The sequence below is a fragment of the Vanessa cardui genome, chromosome 17 (assembly GCF_905220365.1).
Source record: "Vanessa cardui chromosome 17, ilVanCard2.1, whole genome shotgun sequence".
In the NCBI taxonomy this organism is placed as follows: Eukaryota; Metazoa; Arthropoda; class Insecta; order Lepidoptera; family Nymphalidae; genus Vanessa; species Vanessa cardui.
Genome location: NC_061139.1, coordinates 12,802,530 through 12,815,324, shown reverse-complemented (window position 1 = coordinate 12,815,324; position 12,795 = coordinate 12,802,530). Strand labels below are relative to the sequence as shown.

General features: G+C 34.5%; 1 non-coding gene across 1 annotated transcript; it reads left to right on the top strand.

Moving 5' to 3' along the window:
• Nucleotides 1–6,784: 6,784 nt before the first annotated feature.
• On the top strand, nucleotides 6,785–6,866 carry Trnal-aag. The gene has a single exon. It is a non-coding gene; the product is annotated as a tRNA-Leu (tRNA).
• Nucleotides 6,867–12,795: the final 5,929 nt, after the last annotated feature.

Below are 12,795 nucleotides of genomic sequence, written 5' to 3'. Positions count from 1 at the left end.
GCAGGTTTACTCACGATGTTTTCCTTCACCGCTGAGCACGAGATGAATTATAAAGACAAATTAAGCACATGAATCAGCGGTGCTTGCCTGGGTTTGAACTCGCAATCATCGGTTAAGATGCACGCGTTCTAACCACTGGGCCATCTCGACTATGTCCTAAGCCCGAACTCTTTTCGAGCATGTTGGATTTGCCGTCTTATTCACTCATTCTCCGATTTGCGACACCCAAAGGGAGAACAGCAAAGACACATTATATATATGTCTTTGCTGTTCTCCCTGTGGACACCGAAGCGGAAAATTGATACTCTCATTCCTCATAGAAAATAGACAGGACTGAGCGACAAGCTTTCATAGAAATATTAACTTTATCATCAAGAAACGTTGAGTTGCGTGCTGGTATCCCAACAATTAGGTCCACCTGTTCAACCCCCGGGCAAATACCGATGGCTGGCATCGGTTGCGCACGCGTTTCTATACGCGATGATTATCTTTTAATGTACTGTGATATAACCGCGATTTTGTCTGTGAAGGAATTTCATTTAATAATAGTACTTTTAGGATTATTAACTGTAGTATAAAGTATTGCGATAACATTTATTCGAATTACTTTGTACATGCCATTATTAAGAAAAAACGGTGAAGTTATTGGTAGTACCTGCAATAAGTCTGTTTTGTTCAGCAGCCTGTGAATTTCCCACTGCTGGGCTAAGGCCTCCTCTCCCACTAAGGAGAAGGTGAGAAGAACATGTAGTAGTTGCAATGGAAAATGACTTTGAAAAATTTATCTCATTACGTACAGCGACGCATTACAAAAACTTGATATTGAATTCGGTTTCTTCTTTGTTTTCAAAGCAGTTCACATTCACTGGGCTACCAAATTGTCTGTTAAAATATATTATTAAGATACAATCAGCAATTTCGATCGGGAATGTAACTGTTACAAGTGTTACTTTCACTCGCGAACTATTACTATTTACTACGAAGAATTGTCAAAGTTATATGTTACTCAGTTTTTATTAAGAAATATGTCATTTAGCTTATCCGTGATATTAAATTTACTCGAAGGACTTATTATGGAGGACCGTGACTCTTGAGTTTTAATGTGATTACAACAACAACAGCCTGTAAATTCCCACTGCAGGGCTAAAGGTCTCCTCTCCCTTTGAGGAGAAGGTTTGGAACATATTCCACCACGCTGTTCCAATACGGGTTGGTGGAATACACATGTGGCGGAATTTCTATGAAATTTGTCACATGCAGGTTTCCTCACGATGTTTTCCTACACCGCTGAGCACGAGATGAATTAAAACACAAATTAAGCACATGAATCAGCGGTGCTTGCCTGGGTTTGAAGCCGCAAGCATCGGTTAAGATGGAAGCGTTCTAACTGCTGGGCCATCTCGACTCACTGTGACTAATGTGATTAATTAACTGGAAATTATCAAGAGGAAACCTGCATGGGGCGCATGAAATCTTGCGTTTGTACAATCCCTATTGAAGCTGTTTAGTAGAATACTTAGTAGAATGTTTAGTAGAATTCTTAAACCTGCCTCCTAAATAAAGGAGAGCGTACCAACGGTTGCTTTGCATTTATTTAATTGTACCAAATGACAATTCTGAGGTACGCAGAATGATCGATAAAATATAGTTTTGTATAAAAATAAATTGTGCAAGCCCGCTTGACTATGTAGGTACCACGCACTCATTATTTTCTTCGTATAGTTGTGTTAAGGGTTAATGAGTTACTAGGTACAAGACATAATACCTTACGTTCCCTAGGTTGGTTGTGCATTGGAAATATAAAGGATGACTAAAATTTTCTACAGCACTAATGTATCTGAGCTGTGGACACCAATTACCATCAGGTTCATTTGACTATCCATTTTATCTATTAAAAAAAAAACATTTTTTTATTTTTCATCTTAGTTAAATCAGAATACCAAACTCAAACTCAAATTCCTTTATTCAATATAAAAGCATTACACTTACTTATTGATTGTCAGATAAACACTACCACCGGTTCGGAAAAAGGAACACCCTGACCTGAGAAGAACCGGCGAAAGAAACTCAGCGGGTCTTTTTTTTGTTATTTTTTTTTTGTCAAATTAATAAGATACATAGTAGTATATGATTAGAAATAGCCAGGAGGCGATCGTTTCATTCCCAAGGTGTGCTATCAAACATAAACTCGCTAATTGTATAGTAACCTTTTGCACACAAGCGTTCCTTAACAATTTTTTTAAATTTGGCAACAGAAGCATTGAACAGAACATACCATGAATTCTATTCGAAAGCTTGAATATGAAAAGTTGAACTAAATATACGCTAATTACAGCTAAATGCAAGATGTTCGTTTGTAGCGACGCCGATCGGATCGCCGGTAAAAGTGTTCTTAGTGAGCCGGTTCACATGCCACCGATCAGATAATTATGGTAATGCGCTAACTGATGCCGAGACTGTTCCGTTTGTTGCTGGCTTTTGTTGCGAATGCTGTTTAAGATGACGAGATTACTATGGAAGCCATCGTGAGACGCTCTCAACTCCCAGAACTATGAACACGCATTAACGGTTATATATACTTATTTAACTAGAAAGTTATTGTGTCCAGTGTGTCTTGAAATTAGATAACAAAAATAACAATGAAAATAATAAAATGGTAATCTATTCAGTTTCATGTGGGTATAATTTGATTTCCGTTCAAAACACATACTATATACGAATATATGTATAACATGTGTTACTTGTACTGGTTTAAATGAAAAATAAAGCTGAACTCAAGTCAATCAAGTATAAATATTTACACCATATTACATATATTAAACAAAAATGCATATGAGGCAGTTATTACTCCGTGAAGTCATTAATATCGACCACATTTATGCACAACAATTCATAATCTATTTTAGGTATGATTTGTTTTCCATTAATGTGGTATAAATACATCCCAGAGACGAAGGTTTCACATTGATGTCTTCCTTTGCTTATTAGCAGTTGTTAAATAGTACTAGCAATAAATATACTGAGTAGAACCTGTGATTTGTAGTCAAGATTTGTTCTGGACATATCTTTGAATTATAATGAATTTGAAAATATAGTCAGTTAAAGCAGATTACGGACGACAGGATCAAATTAATCAATAATCGTTACAAAGAAACTGGTTACGTTGGAAGTTATAAACTCCACCTGAATCAGGGTCCGAACTTAAATCTCAATTTGTTCGGATTATATTTTACATAAACGGATAGCGCATTAAGGTATATATGTATGTTATATAGAGGAATATAACTGGTAACTAGATTTATTATCTCTGGTTATTTTATTAGATATTCAAAGTGTTATAAATGCTTTAATGTGAAAATTAAAAGACGATTCATGAGCCACTATTTAACAGTATATACTCGTATTAATAAAGACAGTTAGTTATAAATACACGTGTTTTATTTTCCTATGTTATACTAATTGTAGCACGCGGCTTTGCTTGCGTTCTTGGGTTCGGTTGTCTGGAAAAATCTATGTTTTTCTTTGAAATTCAAGAGTGTCAAACCAAATTTCATCAAATTCAATTCATTGGTTTGACTTTCACATTCATAATATATATAATAATATATATTTGGAATTATACAAATTAGAAGTACATCAGTTTTATGTCCTTCAATTTTCAAAATTTCAGTTTTCAATACAGTCTAAGAATTATATGTATATTATGTATATGATTGTTTTAACGCAACATACATGAGTAAATTTTTTGTCAAACATACTAATTCCCAATACGTAAAAAACATTATTAATTTGGATTTCTTTTTATAATCGGGTCTTTATAAAGATATCACCCTCAGTAACAATAATTCACATAATCGTTTCCTATACGTACAGGATATTAAAAATCCAAAGCCTTTTTATCAATGTATTCGAGCGCCGAGCGGCCAGTGACAGTCAGTGCGGCATTTTTTTAGAATTATTTCGTATTTACGGAGATAGCCCAGTGGTTGCAACGCTCGCATATCAACCGATGATTACAAGTTCAAACCCAGCCAAGCTCCAATGAATTTTATGAAAAATGTGCTTAATTTGTGTTTATATCTCGTGGTCGGAGAAACCTTCTCCTCAAAGAGAAAGGAGGCTTTATCCCAGCAGTAGAAAATTTACAGGCTGTTAATTTTGTAATGTATTTCCTAACTTCACTAAATGTTCACGAAGTAAGAAATGGTAATTGGATGTAAAATAAAAAATAAGAACACCATAAGTGATAAGTCATTACCAAAAGGTTTAATACATATAATAGTATTTTAATATAATACTAGAAATGCCGACTTAAAGGTGTTAATATTCAGATTAAACTCCCCCATTAGGCGTTTAGTTTGTGCTAAGTGGGGCAACAAGAGCCTAAGGGCTCAGGGATTGGACTAACGACTTTCACAACGAGGCGACCTAAATTGTTAAGACTTCAAGAATATAAATCTATTTAAATATAATTTATGTTAGACGTAACTGTCGTGTTTGTCTAGTATCTAATTAGGCTACATATACTGAGGTCCAGGGTTCAAAATAGACGGCCAGTAAAGTATGTTATTCGGTTTAAGCTGTCAAGAATTATCGGTAGCGATCTAAGCCATTCGCTGCAGTGCTGTTTTACAAATTGAAATAATTAAGCGACAATTATTATTATATTTTTAAATATTAAAGTAAAGTAACAGCCTGGACATTTCCTACCGCTGAGATAAGGCCTCCTCTTCCATTAAGGAGATGGTTAGGAACACAGTCCACCACGCTGTTCCAATGCGGGTTGGTACAATGCACATGTGGCAGAATTTCGATGAAATTAGACACATGCAGGTTTCCTCACGATGTTTTCCTTCACCGCCGAGCACGAGATAAACATAAATTAAGCACATATATATAGTGGTGCTTGCCTGGGTTTGAACCCGCAATCATCAGGTAAGATGCACGCGTTCTAACCACTAGGCCATCTCGGCTCTTCTTAGCTCTTAAAATAATGTTATAGTTTTTAAATGGTTATGCTTAAAAAGCGGACCACTATATATTTTCCCCAATAATTAGGTGTACTGATAAGCAAATGGACTATTTGGTGATAAGTGGTCACCACCGACCATATTGGCACTGTAACAAATATCTCTTAAACATCAGTCGCCACCAACTTTGGAATCTGAAGTGGGCCAATGTAACAAAAGATATAACGTTTCGGAACCAAGATTGGTGGTGCTTTGACCACGTAAGGAATTGTTTAAATATCTGGCGCCAATTTCTGTAGGCAACGTTGACCAATTACCATCGGATAAGTCATTCGCTAATCAGTCTACTAATGCTCTAAAAATATATTTTTATGGTATAGGTTGGCGGACGAGCATATGGGCCACCTGGTGGTAAGTGGTCACCATCACCCATAGACAATGACGCTGTTAGAAATATTAACTAATCCTTACATCGTCAATGCGCCACCAACCTCAGGAACTAAAATGTTATGTGCCTGTAGTTACACTGGCTCACTCACCCTTCAAACCGGAACACAACAACACTGAGTACTGTTATTTGGCGGTAAAATAACTGGTGAATGGGTGGTACCTACCTCGACAGGCTTGCACAAAGCCCTACTACCAAGTAAATTACATAGACCATATGTAATATATTTTGTATTTTAAATATTTTCTGACTTCGAAATCATTATCTCCATATAATTCCTATTCTAATTAAGGAAATATAATTAACCACAGTTTCGTATACACAAATTATACAAAGTTTAAAAAAACAAATTATTTATCAAAACACCATCGTTTAAATTGAAATTTTGGTGTAATTTAGTAAATTTATTCACGAAATTATAATAAATATTATGACCCAAGATTATACGGATAATAGTATATCTGTTTATGGTCAATTAGTTGTTTTTAACTGAATGCATTAAGTGGATTTTATTGAAAAAGTTCAACTTTAAAATATGACACCATAAAATTTTATACTCATGGCTTCGATGACAGTTTTGATAAAAAAAATCTGTTTACATATTAACCAGTAGAATTTATGTCCAAGAGCTTGTCGGTAAACTTAAGATTCTATTTATTGACTCCTGTTAAAGCATTTGTTCGTTTTTCACCCAAAACTACTGCTTGTATCTGATTAACGAGGCATGTATGTATGAGCATGACTTGTACAGATGTAAAGATTAATTGAACCACCAATTGGAAGAATGGAATAAATCCAAAAAATAGAAACGGAGATAATAAAAACAACTTCATAACTTTTTGCTTTCAACTTATAAACTTATAGGGCATCAATGATTATTAAGAAACAATCAATCCTGATTTATTAACCGACAGACCTGCCTTAAATGTATAATATTTAGTACTACGTCTAAAGAATGTAAGAGTGTAAAAAAGTAAATATGTCGAAAAGTGGCGTTTATTCCCTTCTTCCAATTGGTGGTTCAATTTTGATCTGCATATAACTCTTGGAATGGTCACAAGTTTAAACAACGATATTTTTCCAGATTCATTTACTAACGCAATTTTCACATTTATTTTACCTACTAATTCGTGTTTTACAAAAAGTACATTCCGTATTTTTATCCAAATCTGGCCTATCATTCTAATTATTATATATGTTTTTCTAAGTTAGCTGTAAGCGATGTATCCACTTGTACTTTTAGTGGAATTGGTATTAATGCACACATAGTCCAAAACAAATTTACGCTGATTGTGCTCAAAAAATCAAAATCGAAATATACTTTATTCAAGTAAAACGCTGAGCAATTTCAAATGATATAATATGTGGTAGCGTGGCCGAGCGGTCTAAGGCGCTGGTTTAAGGCACCAGTCTCTTCGGAGGCGTGGGTTCGAATCCCACCGCTGCCAATAATATTTTTGCCTCTCCGTTTCCGGGCTGTTGGTGGCCATCGCAGGGGTTTTAAGTGAGTACAACCTTACGTAACCCGACAACCCCCCCCTGGAGTCGGGTATCTATTTACCCTGCGTAAGTTGGAATTCCTATTTTCGTTACTTGGTAGAAATCTTCTCTGGCTCATCCCTAGTACATATGCAGTGTCAAACTATAGCATACGAATCATATAAATACTCAGATGCCTAAACAGAATACCTAAACTTACATTCGAGGGACTGCTATTTTTTATATTAAAGGATACACCTTTGCCTAGAAACGGTACATGTATTCTTTCTCTTTTTTATGATAAGCGGGCAAACGGGATGGAATGTGACCATCACCGTCCATGGACACATGAAGCACCGAAAGACGCCTCCGTCGTCGACCTTTAAGAATCATGTAGGTTATTTTCTTGTAGGTTTTCAAGTAGTAGTAGTAAGAATTGGTTCGGAAAAAACGCTAGCAAAAGATAGGCTAACAGATTGTTTATGTAAGATAAAAATGTATTAAAAATATTGTTGGTAGTAGTGTAGTAGTGTGGCATAAAACACATTATCGTTTTTTTATATAAGTTAATGTATCAGTGTATTTATGTGCCTGTGATACGTTGTCACTTATTTATGTTACCAAAAAGGTGAAACATTATGGCGTCGTTCAATTAACGACTCGGCTGCTAAAGGTCTGTTAAAAATATCTAATCAACCCAATGGAAACTACAATTATAAGTAATATTGTTTTTATGTTTACTTTTATTAATTATGGTATTTTACATACAATTATTTTAAGTGTTATATTTGAAGCGCCAATAGCATGCGCTATTGGCGCTTCAATAGATATAATGTTGCAGGATCGCTTCTGATCCCTTGGGCTATTTTCGTTCCCACTAACTCAAATGATAAGCTGATTAAATATTTTTCTAAAAAATAACACCGACTTCAAAGTGATTTCGACTTCAATAATACATGTTTAGATCAAATTATTTTACTACTTTTTAGAAATCACTTCGAAGTCAGTGTTATTTTTTAGAAAAATATTTTATTAGTGTTATTTTCTCAAAATAGAAATTAAAAGTCCTTATGTAACAAATGGTTATTTGTTGATTTTTTCAAAAAGCGCTGAACCTATTTCGATAAAACTTATATGGGACCACTTCTGAAGCATGATATACCAAACAATAACATAACAAAAGAAATGTTTAGCGAACCTGTACTTCTTTTCATAAATGCAACGAAGAGGAGTATAAATCCATATATTAATGTTGAAAGAACTATTTCCTAACTCCTAGTAATTGAGGACTTACACGTTCCATCATCAGCTCAGCAGTATATCATTATGACTGCCAGAAGCAAATGCCAATATAATACATACATGTGCCTATAAAATTTGAGGGTTCCCCTCGATTTCTCCAGGATCGCATCACCAGACTCTGATAGTCCATAAATGGCGAAGTAATCGGCGAACAAATATAAAAAAAATGTACGGGTCCAATTGAGAACACTCCTTTTTTTTGAATCCCTTAAAAAGAAGGGGGTAAATACGTACATCAGTAATTCCTTAATTAATTACTACTATAATTTTTAATCTACACATATAATAAAATTAGAGTGTCTGTTTGTAATATTAAAACATCCCTTTTTTATTCAATGCATATGTATGTGCACACGGTACAAATACCAAAATAACATTATTTTTACAATTCTTGTCTGATTGTTTATTTGTTCCAGCTAATCTCTGGAACTGCTGCACTGATTTTGACTGGACTTTCATTGGCAGATAACTGATATAATAGGGAGTAACTTTGGCTACAATATTTTTTTTGTTAAATACAAACTCGTACAAGGTCGCGGGCACAGCTAGTAAAATATTAATACTAAAGGGGTTATTAGACACTCTTTATGGAGTCACTGTATAAGTTAGATGAATATCGAGGTAAGAAATAAAGGTGGAAAAAAAAACTTGAACACTTTCCTCACAATCGAAGTAAACCACAAACGCGCCAACTTTCGAATTTCAAACACCAACGGCCGCGCCGGCCGGTGCGCGTGCGCAAGTTTTTGTTCGCCGAGCCCTGGAGTGTCGTGGATGTTGATAACTATACTTTCCACTCGCTCTTATTGTTAAAGACATAAGTATCAATTTCCAATGGAAGTCATCTTAATTAGCTCTTATTTGATAACGGGTTTTCGGTGTACTTGAGAAACGATTTCGATACTTTAAATCAGATTTCGATCACGTATTGGTTAAAATAAACCACGACATTGATTTTAGTAGAGAGTTAAATTTTTTTTAAGTTGTTTATTGGGCGTTATTTGAAATAACTGACGTATAAAATAAGTTATAAGGTATTATGTATCATAAATATACGTTATTAGTTATGCCAAAAAGCTACAATAGAACTGAAAAAGCATATTCTGGTGTATTACATATGTTATTTCTTTTTAATATTAACTATAGTATAACGACACAACTTAGATGTAGCATCAGCAAAATTCGTAAAACCGATCACATCCGAATTAAGTACGCTATCCTAAATAATCAATATTTATATCTTATGTGAATATGATCTTTACACAATCTTAATAAATTGTAATACCATGTGACCTAATATATTCGTCAATTTGACACGTCGATTTACATGTACTTGCTTTCTCGGGTTGAACTGACGCGAGAATATATAGCGTTGAATGGCGCGATAGGAAGATATTCATATTGGTTGTGTAAAATGTCAGTAATCGGTTTTATTGAATTTGCTGATGCCTCATCTAAGTTGTGTCATACTGTACCTGTCTGACATGTATTCGCGTCCTTTTTCAATCTGATAACTTTTGGAAAAGAATAATGGTGCTTGGACAGATATAAGAAGATTACAAGCAGTAATTAATTTAAATATTATTGATGATGTTGTGCGTTCAAACAATAACGATTTCGATCACTGCAGTTAATTTCAAGAGAGACCAGCGAAGAGGGCAGGTCATATGTGCATTAATATAGTTCTGCTCTCTGTTTCCTCACTATTATTCCGATGTAATGATAAAAAACCCAATAACTTTTTATCGACCTGGGATTTGAACCCAGAACCTTTAGATCTTTGACTATGAATTTAGGCGATAGACCCACAAGATAACTAAATATAAATACTAATGTTATCGAATGCGTACGTTTGTATCACAGTATAGTCAATATATATATATTTTTAATAATATGGAAAACGTCGTAAGTCTAAGTCTACCACAGAGCAGTTTGAATTTGAAAAACAAGATATAACATCTGCACATCTTCTTAAAAGAGCCAGCGGAGGAACAAAATATTATTAAACCTTATCTCTTAGTTCAACTTTGATGTATCCAATCAATAAACCCAATTAAAACTGTTTACTTACAAATTAAATCACGTTAAGGAAGAAGTTACGTTATATAATATTCAAAATCAAAACACAATTGTCCCATTCATTAAGGTATAACTTAGGACTTCTAAAGGAACCGGTGAATGCATTGCCATTAGGGCTCCGAGCCCTTTGTGGGGTCTCAATGCCTAAAACGGACCAGCCATACAGCTGCGCGGTGATTAATGAAACTGCCTTTAAAAAGGAAATGTGGGATCAACATCTGTTAATGGAAATGATATATATAATATACTTTACATATATTAACAGCCGCTGGACCGTTTGAATGCAACGACTCAAATTTGCAAAGTTTAATGTCCAAGAATGAGAGATTTATTGAGAATACATAATATATTTTGTATATATCGTATATAAATCAATTGAAATATTTGGATTAACTTGTATGTAAACATACATACTCGCATTGGAACAACGTGGTGGAATATGTTTCAAACCCTCTCCTTAATAGAAGTGGAGGCCTTAGCCCAGCAGTGGGTAATTTACAGGCTGTTACTTGAAACATACATAAAATATTAGATCGTATGCATTTTTAACAAAACCATAAACGTGATGTTACTCCCATACAAAATAAAAGATAGACAATCACAAATTCTATGGTATTGAACATTAAAAAAAAAATACAACCGAATTGACAACCTTCTTTTTTTTCTAGTATGTTATAAATAGAATAAGCAAAACACTCGTTCGCTTTTTTTGAGCGTAGAAATATGTTCTTATATTTTTATTTTATTAGCGTTAAAATACATTTTATACGTAAATAGCAAATACGATTTGAACGCCAACTATGTTGTTTTGGTATTTACATAAATACATTATTGACTAGGTAGTTTGCTCGACAAAAGGTCTAAAGTGCCATAAAAATTGTATGAAATATTAACCATTCCTTACATCCAGACCAATGTGCCGCCAAAATTAGGAACTATTATGTCTCTTGTGCCTGTAGTTATACTGGCTCACTCACTCAACCGAAACACAACAATACGAATTATTGCTTTTTAGCGGTAGAATATTTGATGAGTGGGTAGATCAGGTTATAAAAAAGCACACAGTTCCGGAATAAAACATATATGTATGTGCAACACATATGTATAGGTTATAAACTTAATTTAATATTCGCACAAGCTCTAGGAACCGAGGTATAAATCCCAGTTCTATTTTATATTATTCTGACATAACAAAGAAAACAATGTTGCCTGTTGTACGAGCAAAACAAATCGCTCTCTCATATTGTTCCTGTTTGGAGTCACGAAAAACATTATTATAAATAATATATCACTTGAAAATGGACTTAGTTCCAACATCAATACGGATGAAATTCGTATGAATGTATATTTGCTATAATCAAATATCATGACAACTCTATAGAAGAAGTACTACATACATTTATTTTATATTTTACATAGATCCTATACTCTGATAACCGCTGTGAACTCATAGGGAACATGTTTTCACCTTGGACGCTTATTACATTTATATTTTATACATATAAACAGACATATTATGCTTTGATTAAATTTAACGATATACTTTATATGTGACTGCTTTGAGAAGCATTGGAGTCGATTCTACCAAGATGCTCTGATACGGTTTGGCGGAAAGGTTTTCGTCACAAATTCATCAAAACCGCTGTTAGTCATTCCGAAACTATAAAACAGTATTATAGTGTTAAACATGTTTATAATAAATTTAGTTGTGAAAATATCCCTCGTTAAATCTCAGTAGCGTCGACACGCACACTCGCACAACTCACCCACTCACACACTCAACCACATACGCGGGCGCACGTTTTATCCTCCAACGTAAATATCGACTATTTTACTACACGACGTTCCGTGTAACAGAACGAAGTAACACGTTCTTAAACGAGTCCCGTTCAATGCTGTAAGAAACCCATATAGCTCTTGAAAGCTTTACAAAACGATAAACTTTGCATAATATTCGTATTCACATTTATTAACAGCGCCTCAAGCGCTTCAACGCACTTCATTCATCATCCATATGAAGAAAACCAAAAAAGTGTAATTGTACTTTATTAATATGAGTTTTTAATTTGACAGTTTCTCGGTAGTAAATTAAAAGAATTCGATACGGTACGAACGAGTTGTAATCCCGTAAATAGATTCAGAGTTTATAAATGTATATAATATTACATGTATATGCTGTACGTAGTTTTCAAAGCACGATTTAATTTACTTGGTGGTAGGGCTTTGTGCTAGCCCGTCTGGGTAGGTACCACCCATTCATCAGATATTCTACCGCCAAATAACAGTACTCAGTATTGTTATGTTCCGGTTTGAAGGGTGAGTGAGCCAGTGTAACTACAGGCACAAGGGACATAATATCTTAGTTCCCAAGGTTGGTGACACATTGACAATGTAAAGAATAGTTGATATTTCTTACAGCGTCATTGTCTATGGGTAATGATGACCACTTACCATTAGGTGGCCCATATGCTCCGCCAACCTATTCCATAAAAAAAATTAGATTCTCAAACTCTAACG